We start from the raw sequence: 15653 nt of genomic DNA on the forward strand, positions 1-15653 counted from the left end.
GGACATTCCTAATCTGGGAAAGACCCTGGGTCAAATTCATCTTTAGTCTAACTCCAACTAAGTCAATGGAGTTACAGCAGGGATCAGCCACCTGGATATAATAGTCTGAAAATTAGAAGTTTTGAAAGAGGTGACTTGAACAAAACCCACGCTGGAATCTGACAGTTTCTGCTGCCTGTAGTACTTCCTTAGCAGTTAATACTACAGTGTGTAGATTAACTTTATGACAAGGAACAAATGTGGTCTTGAGACCCTCTCCTTGTAAGGCTGAGGAAAAATTTGATCAATTGGAATAGTGGCTGACTACCTCAGTTTTTGGGTGCCCAAACTGAGACAGCTTAAATGGACCCCTGATTTTTAGAATGGATGAACACCCACCCTCTAAAATTTAAGCCCCTTTATTATATGTCATGGTGGGCACCCAAAATTTGAGGCACTCAAAATCACTGTCAATTTTTTAAAAATCTCGGTCCATACATTTTTAATTCTAATCCATCCACTTAGCTTTCTTACAATAAGGTTGCTCCAACTTTGCACTATTCAGACCTACAGAGGCAGTTTGTCTGGTGCCTGAGGTCTGCATTTCACTATCTATACATGTTGTGACTCAAGTAAACACACACAACCTAGATATTTCTTTGACCTTGCAGTTTCTCTGATAGATTAAAAGAAGCTGCCAGTTGGCTGAATTTCCCAACAATAAAATGAAACATTTCACAAATGTTGGCCAACCAGGTGGCTTGGGATTGTCTAGTGGGTAAAAATAAAAGGGGTGAGGAGCGGGGGAAGCACTCAAATCCTGTTTCTCAGATGTTTATGAAATTGTCTCATCATCACTCAGTCTCCAGCAGAATCCTCCAGGAGCAAGTCAGGTACTGAGTTCAGAGAACCAGCTAGGTGCTACCCGGGAATGCATACTTCCTTGACAGAGCTGGCGCTAGGCATAAACAGACTAAGCAATTGCTTAGGGCCCTGAGAAGCTCAAGGGGCACCACTATTTGCTTTTTATTATGTGTTGTGAAGGGGAGGGCAAAAATATTTCTGCTTAAGGCCCCCAATGGGCTAGCACCACCTCTGTTCCAGAGCCACTCGCCTAGAGCCACTGACTCTGGCACCGACTTTAGTGCTGTTGAGGCCGACTCCATTGCCGGGGCCATCTACAGAGTTGACTTTTCTCTTGCATCCTGCTATCTACCAGACGTTCTCTGTGCTGACAACACCAGAAGTGTCCACAGTGGCCAAGGACCTGCTCTGACTTTCAGTGCCAGACTCTCCACTCCTGCCCAGATGTCTTGGCATTGTCTTCTCCAGTGCAAGCACTGGTACTCACTACATCCTCAGCGCTCGCCCATTCAACACTGGCTTCTACGGAGCAGCCCTCAGAGCAGTCCTCAGAACACCTCCAAATCAGATGATCGGTACTGTCAGCAGGCAAGCTTCACCCCAGTGCTTCACCCACACCTGCTGCTTCTCCTCATCCATCCCACTTGCCAACTCCTTTTACACCACCTGGTACCAGAGCTCCATGGCCACTGGATTTCTCCTACTCCTCTTTGGAGTTGAAGGTAGGATCTTACATATCCAGGTCTGATTATGGCAGGGTTCAAAATTTGCTCCCACCCTCCTCATGGAGATCCAGATCTCAACACTGATGCTCTCATAGGAGCAGGTCTAGGGACAGCGCGCCATGGGGTACTTATAACTGGGGCCTGATGTCTTATCAGTAGCTGTTTTGGAACCGATGGGACATGCCTCCAGCTTCACAAACTCCTCTGGTGCCTCATGCATCTAAGTCTCCTCCAAGGCAACAAGAAATGCTCAGTGTCAACACTATACCCTCCAGCAGCATGATTGAGAGCTACTTTGGGAGTCTCTGTGCATTTGGTGGAGCCCTGACAGCTAGTACATCACCCCCAGTGAAGACAACAGTCTGATAACCTGGTCTTTGCCAGCAATCACATACACAAATCTTTGGCAAATTTGGTGGCATTCAACCTATGCACCAGTGTGGAGAATGTTCCCATGCAGTTTAGCAGCAGTGGTAACTTGCACTTCAGTTGGATCTAAGTTAGCAGCACCTAGACATGCCTCTCCAAACACAGCACCAAGAACACATCAGTGACATACCATTTTCACCTGGCAAGTCAGGAAACTGAGTTGCACCTGTAATGTCGGAGACAGAATGAATTGAACATCCACCACCCAGCATCGCAAGTGCAAATACTTGCCATTGAGTGGACTGGCGTTCCTTGGAGAACAACCAGCTAGTCAAGTGGGCAGTCCCATTCCGCCCATTTGCTCTCATGCTCCAGGAGCTTATCCCATTGAGAGTCACATGGTGCACTCCAGCAGCTTGTCCCATTAAGAGTCCATAGCCTTCAGTTGGAGGAAGTTCCACACTTTCACCCTGCAGAAGCAGGCCAAAATATAGAGCACAGACACGATCACAGTTTGGGCAGCATCCACACTTATCCTACTCAAATTTCTGACATGTGTTAGAGCCTTAAATAACAGCTAATCAAACTATGCATACAAACCACTTCGCCCACTACTGAAATACGACCACCTCTGGGTAGAATGCAGCAGCTGCTTAACCCCTACATAGCTATGCAAGTTGCAACTCCCATTAGGACAAGTAAAAAATTCCACCGCTCTAGGGAGCTGGAGATAGCTGAGCCCCTATTCTCAACCTCACCGCACCTACAGAATTTGGGGCAGCGTCAGGGACAGCTCCCTTACAGCCTTATGTGACCTGACAAGTGTCAGTTTAAGGCTCCAAGTTGCTTTCTGGAGTTGGGAGATTGACTGGCTGCCTGGTGAGTGAGGCTACGTAGGAAAGCTAACCTAGTGGGCACCAGGTGATGGGCAGGCCTGGGGGGCACTTTCAGAGCCCAAGGTCACATACTGCTAGCATAGCGCATAAGTGTTAAGCAGAATTTTATGTGATATCGTAAGGAATGAAGATCAAAAAGAACATAGGCTGCTAGTGCAGAGAGACAGAGGCTTGGACTCCTGGATAGAAACTCCATCCAGGCTGCTTGTTTCAGACTTTGTTGAATTTGAAGGATGGTCAGTTGGCTTCTGTCAGCGCTTTAACATAGCTGTGTAGTCGCGGCTCCAGTGCTGGGGGAGAGCTCTCCCAGCGCTGTAATAAAACCACCTCCGCGAGGGGAATAGGTACCAGAACTGTCTACACTGCCACTGTACAGGGCTGAAACTTGCATTGCACAGGGGTGTGGTTTTTTTCACACCTGTCATAAATGAAGGGGGGGGGTAGCTCCCTTTTGTGGACACCCAGCCAGCCAGTAGCTATAAAATCCCTCTTAGTAGCTGTTCTCTACTTGCTGTACCTGTAAAGGGTTAAAAGTCACTGGGATGCATAGGTAAAAGGAGTGAGTGAGCATCTGGCCAAAAGAGCCAGTGGGAAGGCTAGAACTTTTTTAAATTGAAACAAGACTCCCCTTTTGTCTGTCTGTTGTTCTCCCAGAGGGAGGGGACAGGGCAGAACTATGCTGTAAGAAGCTTGGAGCCAGGTATGAAAAATTATCAGGATTGTGATAAATAAAGTTGGGGGATAGCTCCCTTTGATGGACACCAGCCAGCCAGTTAGCTGTATGATCCTTCTTGGTAGCTGTTCTTTGCTTGCTTTACCTATAAAAGGTTAAAATGTCTTCCAGGTAAAGAAAAAAAAGTGGACACCTGACCGAAAGAGCCAATGGGAAGGCTAGAACTTTTAAAAAGGGGAAAGAAACTTTCCCTTTGTCTGTTCTCTCTGGGCTGAGGGACAGAGCAGCAATGCTGTAAGCAGCTTAAGTCAGGTCTGATCATAACTCATCAGATCATGCCCAGAACTACTTATCTGAACACCAAATGTGTTGGGGACACTGGGGCATGGCCACTAGGTAACTCGAGGGGATGGAAGACCACGAGTGTCGATGAAGCCCCCTCACACTAGGCCCAGGTGTCCTTGGCCCCTCTCCCGCCTGGAGGCACTCACAGCAGCTCTGCATACTAGGCCCAAGTGTCCTTGGCCCCCCTACCTGGAGGCACACACAGCAGTTATGCTGAGAATCTGCAACAATATGCTGCAGAATCAGACTGCCTGAAACTAAGCAAGGCCACACAGGGCAGATATGGAAGAACAATGCTGAATAAAGCAGCTTTATGTATAGTTTAACAAATGATACAGAGAACCAGGGAACTAGCTGGGAACTGGATTGGCTGGCTATATGGATACTTGGGGCAGCTTGCTATTGGATAAGTATGCTGGGAAAAAGGATGTATAAAAGCCTGTGTAACTTCCGGCTCTGGGTACAGGATCTGAGATTCAAATCTCCCTGTACCTATTTGAAGCTTCAAATAAACTTTTCTGCTTCTCCACCCCGTTGTGATTATTGGGTGTAGCACACCGGGTAACGAACCACTCAAGCTGTTGTTCAGCCTCTCGGCACTGGGTGCTGGCAACAGCTTTTGGCGTCCCTGGGTGGGCCAGAGGCTGCAATTTAGCCTTGCCCGGACCCCTCCTGGAGGTCGAGGATTGTGGCGAGAACGGACGCCCAGTGCGCACAGGTGAGTTCACCGGGGCCTCGGAGGAGACGCGATTTGATTGACCGCGGAGGGCACAATGGTGCAACGCACTCATGTAGTGGTGAAGCAGTTGTGGTAGACGACGGTGAAGAACTGGTCCCTTGGATAAGGTAGGAACCTTTTGAAATCCGGACTGTATGCTCTGTTGGAACCTGGGGACGCTGAGAGTTACCCTGTAGGTATGGGACAGGGACAGAGCTCAGGGGTTAGGGCATGGTGTAAGCCCCTAGAGTGCATTCTAGCAAACTGGAAGGTATTTGGTGCGGATCCGATGACTAAGAGCCAATTAAAACGATTCTGTACAGTTGACTAGCCTCAATATCAACTAGAGGACCAGGAGTGGTGGCCACCAGGAGGCTCAATTAATTACAACACGATCCTCCAATTAGTTTTGTTTTGTCAGTGAATGGGTAAATGGAATGAACATATATATGTATGCGCATTTGTTTCTGACTCTATGTACTTGACCAGATATTTTACAGCACTGTAATCTGACTCCGACTGGTTCGGTAGCAGCTAATGTTAGTCCCCAGACCCCCACCCCCACTGTAATGGCAGAACCGGTGTCCCCTTCGGCCCCCACACCTCCACCTTATAAGGGTAGGATGCCTCGGGTTACAGAGATTGCCCCCTCGGTGGGACTCTATCCTTTGCTTACCGAGACTGTTGTGGCTTGCCCAGGGGCAGACAGATGTCAGGCTACCACTATGCAAGTTTACACCCATGTACCCTTTAATCCTGTGGATTTGGCTGCTTTCAAAGCACAGGCAGGAGAGTTTTCCACCAACCCAAGCAGGTTTATATCAGTCTTTGAGGGGTGCCTCAGTAGTCACAAGCCGGATTGAGACGACTGTAATATCCTCCTGAGAACCCTGTTGTCTGAGGTAGAGGAATCAGGTTACAGCTAAGGCAAGGGGAGCGTCAGCGTTCAAGCGAAGGAAAAAAAAAAAAAAGGAAAGGAAGCTATCTGTCAAGTTCCTACCCCAAGTAACCGTAAGCGGCTCAGGGCATTTCTGGGTATGGCAGGCTTTTACCGGATATGGATCTCAGAGTTTGGACTGTAGGCTAACCCCCTGTACGACTGTGTAAAAGGAGCAGATCATGACCCCTTCTATTGGACCCCAGGGGCTGCCAGGGCATTTAAAATCCTGAAAAGAAAATTGATGGAAGCCCCGGCTCTGGGCCTACCAGATCTCTCTAAGCCGTTTCAGTTGCATGTACATGAACGAAGGGGGGTGGCCCTAGGAGTGCTTACATAGCTGTTAGGGGCATGGAGATGTCCCGTGGCTTATTTTTCTAAGCAACTGTATCAGGTTGCAAAGGGTTGGCCGGCATGTTTACCGGCAGTCGCAGCTACTGCCCTAGTGCTTGAGGAAGCCGGGAAGCTAACATTGGGAGGGGTTACGCAAATCTATACTGTTGGATCATATTAAAGAAGTTCTGTATTAAAATCACAAATGAGTTTGATTCCCCAGAGTTTAAATTCCAGGGTATTACTAATTAAGAGGTCTCTTGGTTTTTGGTACTGTTTCTCTCCCTCTATGTGTGAAACTTCCAAGCTGCTAATTGTGTTAGTACATTCTAAGACAGAGTCTGTTCTCAAAGCAATTCACAGAGAGAGAGACTCAAAGCAATACTCTAACAACAGAAACAGCACCCAGAGACTTTCATGCCCTTTTGTTGTATTAACAATTGTGATTAAAATAGAGATAGAGGATGTATGTGGATGGATGCTTGGTGTGGATAATAACTGAATGATCAGGGAGGTGCCAGCCTAAGAATCCAGTGTCCATCGGCTGAAGAAGGCGTCAAGTGGAAATAACCAGAGGACCCCCCGGAGGGCAGACTGGAATCCACCCAACAGCCTCAAGAATGGGAGAACCAAAGAACAAGATAACATCTTGGAGCTGTCAGGAATGTGCTATCTGCTGATTGATTCAGCAACAGCATGATGAAGCAATTCCCATAGACTGGCATAGGAAGAAATTCCTATAAAAATAGACTCTAAAAAGTGAGAATTTTGGGGTCTGATTCTGCAAACCAACTTCCAGGAGCATCAGATGAGCATCTGACAAGGCCCTGCTCCCTCCTCATGTCCAGGCCACCTTGCCAGTGGCTTGGCATGAGCAACTCTAAGGCTGGTAACTATGATAACAACCTTGCAGAACCTGTGTGTGTGTGTGTGTGTGTGTATGAATGAATGAATGAATGAATGTGTGAATAAATGAGATTGAATGGAATGTTATAACTATAACTAACTGCTTACTAGGATTCTTTCTGTATTCACAATAAATGTGGTATTTTGCCTTTTTCCCTTTAATAAGATCCTGCTGGTTTTTATTTTATTGGTATAACAATACTCCCCATATGGTCCGAGCCTTATTGGATGCAAAGGGAGGGCTTTGGCTCACCCAGGCTCGGATTGCTCGGTACCAGGCTAAGCTGTTAGAGAACTCTGAAGTCACCTTACAGCCTTGCCCCTCCCTTAACCCAGCAACTCTCTTGCCAGAAACAGAGGAACAGAAATATGACTGTTTAGAGAACATAGATGTCCAGTACTCCAGCCGTCCGGATTTAAAGGATGTACCCCTCCCAAATGCAGATTATGAGCAGTACACTGATGTTAGCAGTACTGTAATAGATGGGCAAAGGAGGGTGGGTTATGCTGTTGTGGCCCTCCATGACACTGTGGAAGCTGAAGGTTTGCCTGCTGGACCTCTGCTCAGCTTGCCGAACTAATAGCCCTGACCCGTGCACTTGAACTGTCAAAAGGAAAGCAGGTCAACATTTTTACTGATTCAAAGTATGTTTTTGGTGTGCTGCATGATCATGCTGGCCTATGGAAGCAAAGGGGAATGCTGATAGCCCAAGGCTCCCCAGTCAAGTACGGGCCCCAAATCCTCCGGCTCTTAGAAGCTGTACAACTTCCCTCGGAAGTGGCGGTGGTACACTGTAAAGCCCATCAAAGGGAGGATCAAGATGTGGCCAGAGGTAATGCCCGGGCAGATAGAGAGGCTAAGCATGCTGCCACCCTGCCATCCCCTCAGACTGAGAACGCCCATATGCATGCCCTTATCCCATCAGGAGGGGAGCTTCCAACCCCTCAGTACTCTGGGGAGGGGAGACAGCTAACTGACAAACTCGGTCTCCGGGAAAAGGAGGGATGGCTCCATTCCCCAGAAGGGAAGGTCCTCTTACCAAAGGGCCTAATCCAGCCAGTGCTGCAGAAACTACATCAAACCACTCATGCTGGCAGGGAAGCACTTATCCAACTAATGGGAAAATACTTTATCACTTCTGGACTCTGACCCCTTGATGCCCAGGTACAAGCAGACTGCTTAGTCTGCCAAAAGAATAACCCCCGACCGGGACATCCTGTGCCACCAGCTGCCTTAGGACCCACTCCGGGCCCTGGATAAGTGTGGCAAATAGACTTTACTGAGTTTCCCCGGACCCAAGGGTTCAAATATCTCCTTGTTATAGTGGATTGGTTCAGCGGATGGCCAGAAGCCTTCCCATGCCGTAACTGCACTGCCAGGACAGTGGCCCTCAAGTTTGTTAAGGAGATCATTCCTCGCTTTGGACTCCCCCGTGGATGGAATCTGACAACGGGACACACTTCACGTCAAAAATCATTCAAAGCATCTCACATGCCTTACAGATCCCCTGGAAACTCCATACGCCCTGGAGACCGCAAGCCAGTGGTGTAGTGGAGCGTATCAATCAGACCCTTAAATGGCATCTCTCAAAAGTGTCAAGAAGCCTCACTGCGATGGCCTGATGCTTTGCCCCTCGTCCTACTCCGTATCCGTGTTCTCCCAAAGGGTAGATTAGGGCTCAGTCCCTTTGAAATTATGTTTGGAAGGGCATGGCCTATGAATGGCACCCCGGTTCTGTCAGCAGAATGGGAGTTGGGTAATGTTTTTTTGTCACAGTATATGTGTTCCCTGTCTGCTGTTCTCTTGTCTCTTCACAAATATACCAAGGATTCCCAGCCTCTCCCCTTGGACACTCCCGTCCACTCCTTACAGCCCAGTGACTCTGTGCTTGTTCGCACCTGGAAAGACGAGCCTCTCCAGGAAAAGTGGAAAGGACCCTATACCGTCCTGCTGATCTCCCATACAGCGGCAAAGATCGAGGGACACAAGAACTGGATCCATCACTCTCGTCTGAAGGCAGTACCCGCCCCCTCATCAGCAGAACAGTGGACCGTCCAACTTGCTGACTCCTCATCTAGTGACGATCTCGGGCTAAAGCTACTGTTTAAAAGACACAAATAGTGGGCACCTTAATGCTAAAATGGGCCCACCCAGGTACTGGAGACCCAGGGTTAGGAAGACTCTGGTGATAATTAATTGGGTAACATTGTTATTCTCTGTATTGGTATTTCCAAACTGTGCATATCGGGAGCATAACTCCTTTGTTTCGTTTGCGCACCATGTTGCTAATTTAACAAACCAGACTGATTGCTGGGTATGTGCTCCAACTCCACTGTCCCCCAAAACGGGAATGCCCCTTGACATGCTGCCCTTGACCCTAGCAGAATTAGCCACCACCAAAGAGCAGGAAAGAACGGACTCGCCGTTCTGGAACAAGACCTCTTTACAGTAGGCCACCTATCAGGTCCAGGAGTATTCAGTTGCAGTACTCACTGAGGGAGTGTTATGTTTTACCCGAAACCAATCTGATCACTATGGGCATCCTGTGGGAAAAAGCTCCTGTGTTATTACAGAGTGGGCTGATGGGTATTGGATAAAGACCAACCGGGGAGGCCAACAGTGTGGGTGTAATGGTTCCTCCCCTTTTAGGGAAACTCTTACAAATAATCTTACCACAAAAGAGGAGTTTAGAAATGTAACTTGCCGTCCAGTTAATATCTCCAATGTAGCAAGCCAATGGTGGGTTTGTAGTGGTCCCTATGGCGAGTAATTTGAACGGCACAATTAGAAATGCCCCCACTTGTACCCAATCAGGAGGATGGGATGGCCGCCCTAGGGGCATATGAACTGTTTGGAAAAGCAGCCTTAAATATCCCAGGAATCCCCTTAAGAAACAGTCCTTACTGGACCCTACAGGGTCACTATTTTGTATGTGGCCGAAAGGCTTACAAGGTGCTGCCAGCCAACTGGACAGGTAGCTGTTATATAGCTCATGGAGTTCCTCATCTTTCCATAACTGCCACACTGCCCAAAAGAAAGATTAGAAATGCCTGAGACACCTCTGTTGAGTCACGAGAAAAGACCCTGCGGCGACTGACTACGGCATTGGAGGGCAATACGAAGAATCCCCTCACAACCGAGAAGCTTGTAGGGTACTCTGTACTGGGAATAGCGCCACTGGTTTCCGGGCCAGCCATGGCATGCATTGGCCGCTATACTGTAAGGCTGCAAATGGTACTTGAGAAAGTTGCCTTAGAGTTAGAGGACTCGGTTAGTGATTTCGGGTCAGCAGTAAAAACATTAAATAAAGAGGTACAGCAGCTCAGGACGTTTTCCCTCCAAAACAGGCTGGCTTTGGACTATCTCTTGGCATCCCAAGGAGGGGTCTGTGCCCTTGTCGGGCCCCGATGTTGTGTATATATAAATGATAGCAGTTATGAGATCTATGAAAAGGTGGTACAGTCTTAGGCCCATGTCTGAGCCGGAGCACAGGTTGCCTATACTGCCCCAGAGAACGATTGGTTGCAAACCTTGTTTTCAGGCTGAGGTTTGTCGTCTTGGCTTGGTGGTTTCAAGGGACAGGCCTAACAAAGAAAATAACAGAACGCAATGCCCCTCACGCAATTACAGACATGAAAATTGCGATATTACAACAAAAAAACTTCATCCAGACTCCAGCGAGAGACTGTTGAATTGGAATTCATTTGCAAATTGGATACAATTAACTTAGGTTTGAATAGAGACTGGGAGTGGCTAAGTCATCATGCAAGGTAACCTATTTCCCCTTGTTTTTTCCTACCCCCCCCCCCGACGTTCTTGTTAAATTTAATTTGTGTCCATTTATTCTTTTACATAGAGACTGTCCAGTTTGACCAATGTACATGGCAGAGGGGCATTGCTGGCACATGATGGCATATATCACATTGGTGGATGTACAGGTGAACGAGCCTCTGATAGTGTGGCTGATGTTATTAGGCCCTGTGATGGTGTCCCCTGAATAGATATGTGGGCACAGTTGGCAACGGGCTTTGTTGCAAGGATAGGTTCCGGGGTTAGTGGTTCTGTTGTGTGGTATGTGGTTGTTGGTGAGTATTTGCTTCAGGCTGGGGGGCTGTCTGTAGGCAAGGACTGGCCTGTCTCCCAAGATTTGTGAGAGTGTTGGGTCATCCTTCAGGATAGGTTGTAGATCCTTAATAATGCGTTGGAGGGGTTTTAGTTGGGGGCTGAAGGTGACGGCTAGTGGCGTTCTGTTATTTTCTTTGTTAGGCCTGTCCTGTAGTAGGTGACTTCTGGGAACTCTTCTGGCTCTATTAATCTGTTTCTTCACTTCCGCAGGTGGGTATTGTAGTTGTAAGAATGCTTGATAGAGATCTTGTAGGTGTTTGTCTCTGTCTGAGGGGTTGGAGCAAATGCGGTTGTATCGCAGAGCTTGGCTGTAGACGATGGATCGTGTGGTGTGGTCAGGGTGAAAGCTGGAGGCATGTAGGTAGGAATAGCAGTCAGTAGGTTTCCGGTATAGGGTGGTGTTTATGTGACCATTGTTTATTAGCACTGTAGTGTCCAGAAAGTGGATCTCTGTGTGGAGTGGACCAGGCTGAGGTTGATGGTGGGATAGAAATTGTTGAAATCATGGTGGAATTCCTCAAGGGCTTCTTTTCCATGGGTCCAGATGATGAACATGTCATCAATATAGCGCAAGTAGAGTAGGGGAGTTAGGGGACGAGAGCTGAGGAAGCGTTGTTCTAAATCAGCCATAAAAATGTTGGCATACTGTGGGGCCATGCGGGTACCCATAGCAGTGCCGCTGATCTGAAGGTATACATTGTCCCCAAATGTAAAATAGTTATGGGTAAGGACAAAAGTCACAAAGTTCAGCCACCAGGTTTGCCGTGACATTATTGGGATTACTGTTCCTGACGGCTTGTAGTCCATCTTTGTGTGGAATGTTGGTGTAGAGGGCTTCTACATCCATAGTGGCCAGGATGGTGTTATCAGGAAGCTCACCGATGGATTGTAGTTTCCTCAGGAAGTCAGTGGTGTCTCGAAGGTAGCTGGGAGTGCTGGTAGCGTAGGGCCTGAGGAGGGAGTCTACATAGCCAGACAATCCTGCTGTCAGGGTGCCAATGCCTGAGATGATGGGGCGCCCAAGATTTCCAGGTTTATGGATCTTAGGTAGTAGATAGAATATCCCAGGTCCTAATAACATCAGCCACACTATCAGAGGCTCGTTCACTTGGACATCGACCAATGTGATATATGCCATCATGTGCCAGCAATGCCTCTCTGCCATGTACATTGGTCAAACTGGACAGTCTCTACGTAAAAGAATAAATGGACACAAATCAGATGTCAAGAATTATAACATTCATAAACCAGTCGGAGAACACTTCACTCTCTCTGGTCACGCAATTACAGACATGAAGGTCGCTATCTTAAAACAAAAAAACTTCAAATCCAGACTCCAGCGAGAAACTGCTGAATTGGAATTCATTTGCAAATTGGATACTATTAATTTAGGCTTAAATAGAGACTTGGAGTGGCTAAGTCATTATGCAAGGTAGCCTATTTCCCCTTGTTTTTTCCTACACCCCCGCCCCCCAGACGTTCTGGTTAAACTTGGATTTGTGCTGGAAATGGCCCACCTTGATTATCATGCACATTGTAGGGAGAGTGGTCACTTTGGATAAGCTATTACCAGCAGGAGAGTGGGGTGGGAGGAGGTATTGTTTCATGGTCTCTGTGTATATAATGTCTTCTGCAGTTTCCACAGTATGCATCCAATGAAGTGAGCTGTAGCTCACGAAACCTTATGCTCAAATAAATTGGTTAGTCTCTAAGGTGCCACAAGTACTCCTTTTCTTCTTGCGAATACAGACTAACACGGCTGTTACTCTGAAATGGATCAGGCACTAAATAATTTGACCATGACAATAGATGGCATCTTAGTAATTATGATTGGCTAACATATTAAGTAACAGATACTAGTGCACAGATTAAAGATTGACATGTTGTTTCAAGATACTGTTTACTTGGAGGAGTATTTAATTAAATGCACATATAGAAGTTTGAAGGTACTGAGCAATTTTTTCTTCAGGTGATTTATTTAGTATATATGCAGCTGGCCTGATTAATACATACAGAGAATGAGTCTACCACTCTTGGACAAGGAACCACTAACCATTAAAAATGACAAACATCAGATCTTACAGCTACTACAGATATTGTCTTTTGTCTGCAAGCATGGATGTACCCCAAAAAATTATGCCAAGTTCATCAGGAAAGATAAAACCCTTCAGACTCCTCAGTACTGAAACACACCTCTCACAGAATTCCACCCAGCACGTGTGAAGAGTCTGGTTTACAGTTTAACTCTCTCAGGAGCATGCAGTAGTTGTAAAACAGTCAACACACACACTTTGTACAGTCTAACATCTTTATGCTCAATATATTTCATCATGTAGAGGACAGATCATACAATATAAGACATCCTAATGCAATGTCTCTCACTAGCTCAGGCCCTTTCCTGGGAGACCTTGGAGGATCATCTGTGCTCTGTCAGTGAGGCAGGGTCCTTTATGCACCTTGCCTACCCTACCCCTGCAGCAGCCGCCCCCATCTTAACCTGGTACAAAACAGTTCTCTTCCCCAGTTTACCTGAGACTCCCTTCATAGACTCCTGCTTCTTTTGTTCTGCCTTTCAGTAATTTTCCACAGTTCTCAAACCCACCCATCCCCTTCAGACAAGAGGAAGTGTCCTCTCCCAGCTAGAGCAAACCTATTGTGCCAGACTGTTTTACTTTGAATAGATGATCTTGAGTGCTGATCACTCACCACTGTAACCCTGCTAACTCATGGGGGATCCACATACATACAGGCTTTCCAAAACACAGTAATGTTGTTATACCATTTCATAAAATCATCCCCAATTCAGAAGCAGTAGAGACAGAACCCTTGATTTATCTCAGCAACATATTTTGCTTTTACCCTTTTTGGAGGAATAGAACTGAACTAATTCTTCTGAACTTTGATTTTTCTATGTGATAGTTTCACTTATTGCAGCTTTCTGAAACTAAGTACTCTAGGTCACATCTAACTGTAGTTTTTGCTTGCATTGTTTTGTACTGTATTGTAAATATGATTCTCACAAATCTATTTAAATGTATTTCTCTTCAGAGACAAAAAGTTAAATAAAAATACTTTATTAAGATACTAAGTTGAATGCCATGACTACAGATAAAGTCTTTTAATAGAATGCTAATCACGTACCCACTTTCTCTATCACTGCTTGTTTTTAGCTGATCATTCAAAGTCTTGTCAATAACCACTTTCAGACAACCTTGCAAACCAATTCCATAATTCGTTTTCAGAAGTATCAGAACAGGTCATGCGGGTGGGGGAGTGCCACTATATGTGAAAGAAAGAGAAGAATTAAATGAAATAAAAATCTTAAATGAATGAAACTGTACCATAGAATCTCTATGGATAAAGAGAAAAGGAGTACTTGTGGCACCTTAGAGACTAACAAATGTATTTGAGCATAAGCTTTCGTGAGCTACAGCTCACTTCATCGGATGCATTCAGTGGAAAATACAGTGGGGAGATTTATATACATAGAGTACATGAAACAATGGGTGTTACTATACATACTGTAACGAGTGATCACTTAAGATGAGCTATTACCAGCAGGGGAGTAGTGATTATCACTACAAAAGTTTCCCCTCCCCTCCCCCCCCGCTGGTAACAGCTCATCGTAAGTGATCACTCTCTTTACAGTGTGTATGGTAACACCCATTGTTTCATGTACTCTATGTATATAAATCTCCCCACTGTATTTTCCACTGAATGCATCCGATGAAGTGAGCTGTAGCTCACAAAAGCTTATGCTCAAATACATTTTAGTCTCTAAGGTGCCACAAGTACTCCTTTTCTTTTTGCGAATACAGACTAACATGGCTGCTACTCTGAAACCTGTCTCTATGGATAGTAATTCCATGCTCTAATAATAATATAGCAGTACAAATATATGGTGATAGTGACTGTGAAATGCTCAGGGAGATTAGAGAGACCATTAAAATAAATTCAATAATAATACAGGATTTCAACTATCCCCATATTGACTGGGTACAGGTCATCTCAGGCTGGGATGCAGAGATAAAGTTTCTTGACACCCAAATGACTGTTTCTTGGTTCAGAGTAACAGCCGTGTTAGTCTGTATTCGCAAAAAGAAAAGGAGTACTTGTGGCACCTTAGAGACTAACCAATTTATTTGAGCATGAGCTTTTGTGAGCTACAGTGAAGTGAGCTGTAGCTCACGAAAGCTTATGCTCAAATAAATTGGTTAGTCTCTAAGGTGCCACAAGTACTCCTTTACTGTTTCTTGTGGCAGCTAGTCCTGGAACCCATAAGAAGAGCAGTAATTCTTGATTTAGTCCTAAATGGAGCACAGGATCTGGTCCAAGAGGTGAATATAGGTGGACCGCTTGGTAATAGTGACCACTATTACTTACTCTACAACAAGGGAGATTTAGGTTAGATATTAAGAAAAAGTTAAGCTTCGGAACACACTTTCAAGAGAGACTGTGGATCCCCATCCCTGGAGGTTTTAAAGAACAGGCTGGACAAACCCTTGTGAGGGGCAATCTAGGTTTACTTAGTTCTGTCTCAGCAGAGGGTGCTGGACCTAATCTCAAGGCCCCTTCCAGCCCTCCATTTTTGATTCTGTGATCCCAAGGTCCCTTCCAGCTCTACATTTTTGATTCTATGATCCTGCTATTCCCCGGGACACTACTGACACAATGGGGGAAGGACAGCTCAGTGGTTTGAGCATTGGCCTGCTAAACCCAGGGTTGTGAGTTCAATCCTCGAGGGGGCCATTTGGGGACGGGTGCTGCTTTGAGCAGGGGGGG

At 46.2% G+C, this 15653-nt stretch overlaps 1 protein-coding gene across 2 annotated transcripts in view; it reads right to left on the reverse strand.

Annotated features, from left to right (window-relative positions):
* The window catches only part of PTGR1 (prostaglandin reductase 1), a 45470-nt gene that overhangs the window by 29407 nt on the left and 410 nt on the right, over positions 1–15653 (reverse strand). The window contains exons 2-3 of one of the 2 annotated variants that reach the window (XM_077817766.1): positions 14013–14150; positions 10277–10330 (exon numbers count right to left, since the gene is read on the reverse strand). The gene's annotated coding sequence lies outside the window, so the exon portion shown is untranslated. Of the gene's footprint in view, positions 1–10276; positions 10331–14012; positions 14264–15653 lie in introns of those variants that run through there. The other variant, XM_077817764.1, reaches the window with a different exon arrangement.

The sequence above is a fragment of the Eretmochelys imbricata genome, chromosome 5 (genome assembly GCF_965152235.1).
Source record: "Eretmochelys imbricata isolate rEreImb1 chromosome 5, rEreImb1.hap1, whole genome shotgun sequence".
In the NCBI taxonomy this organism is placed as follows: Eukaryota; Metazoa; Chordata; order Testudines; family Cheloniidae; genus Eretmochelys; species Eretmochelys imbricata.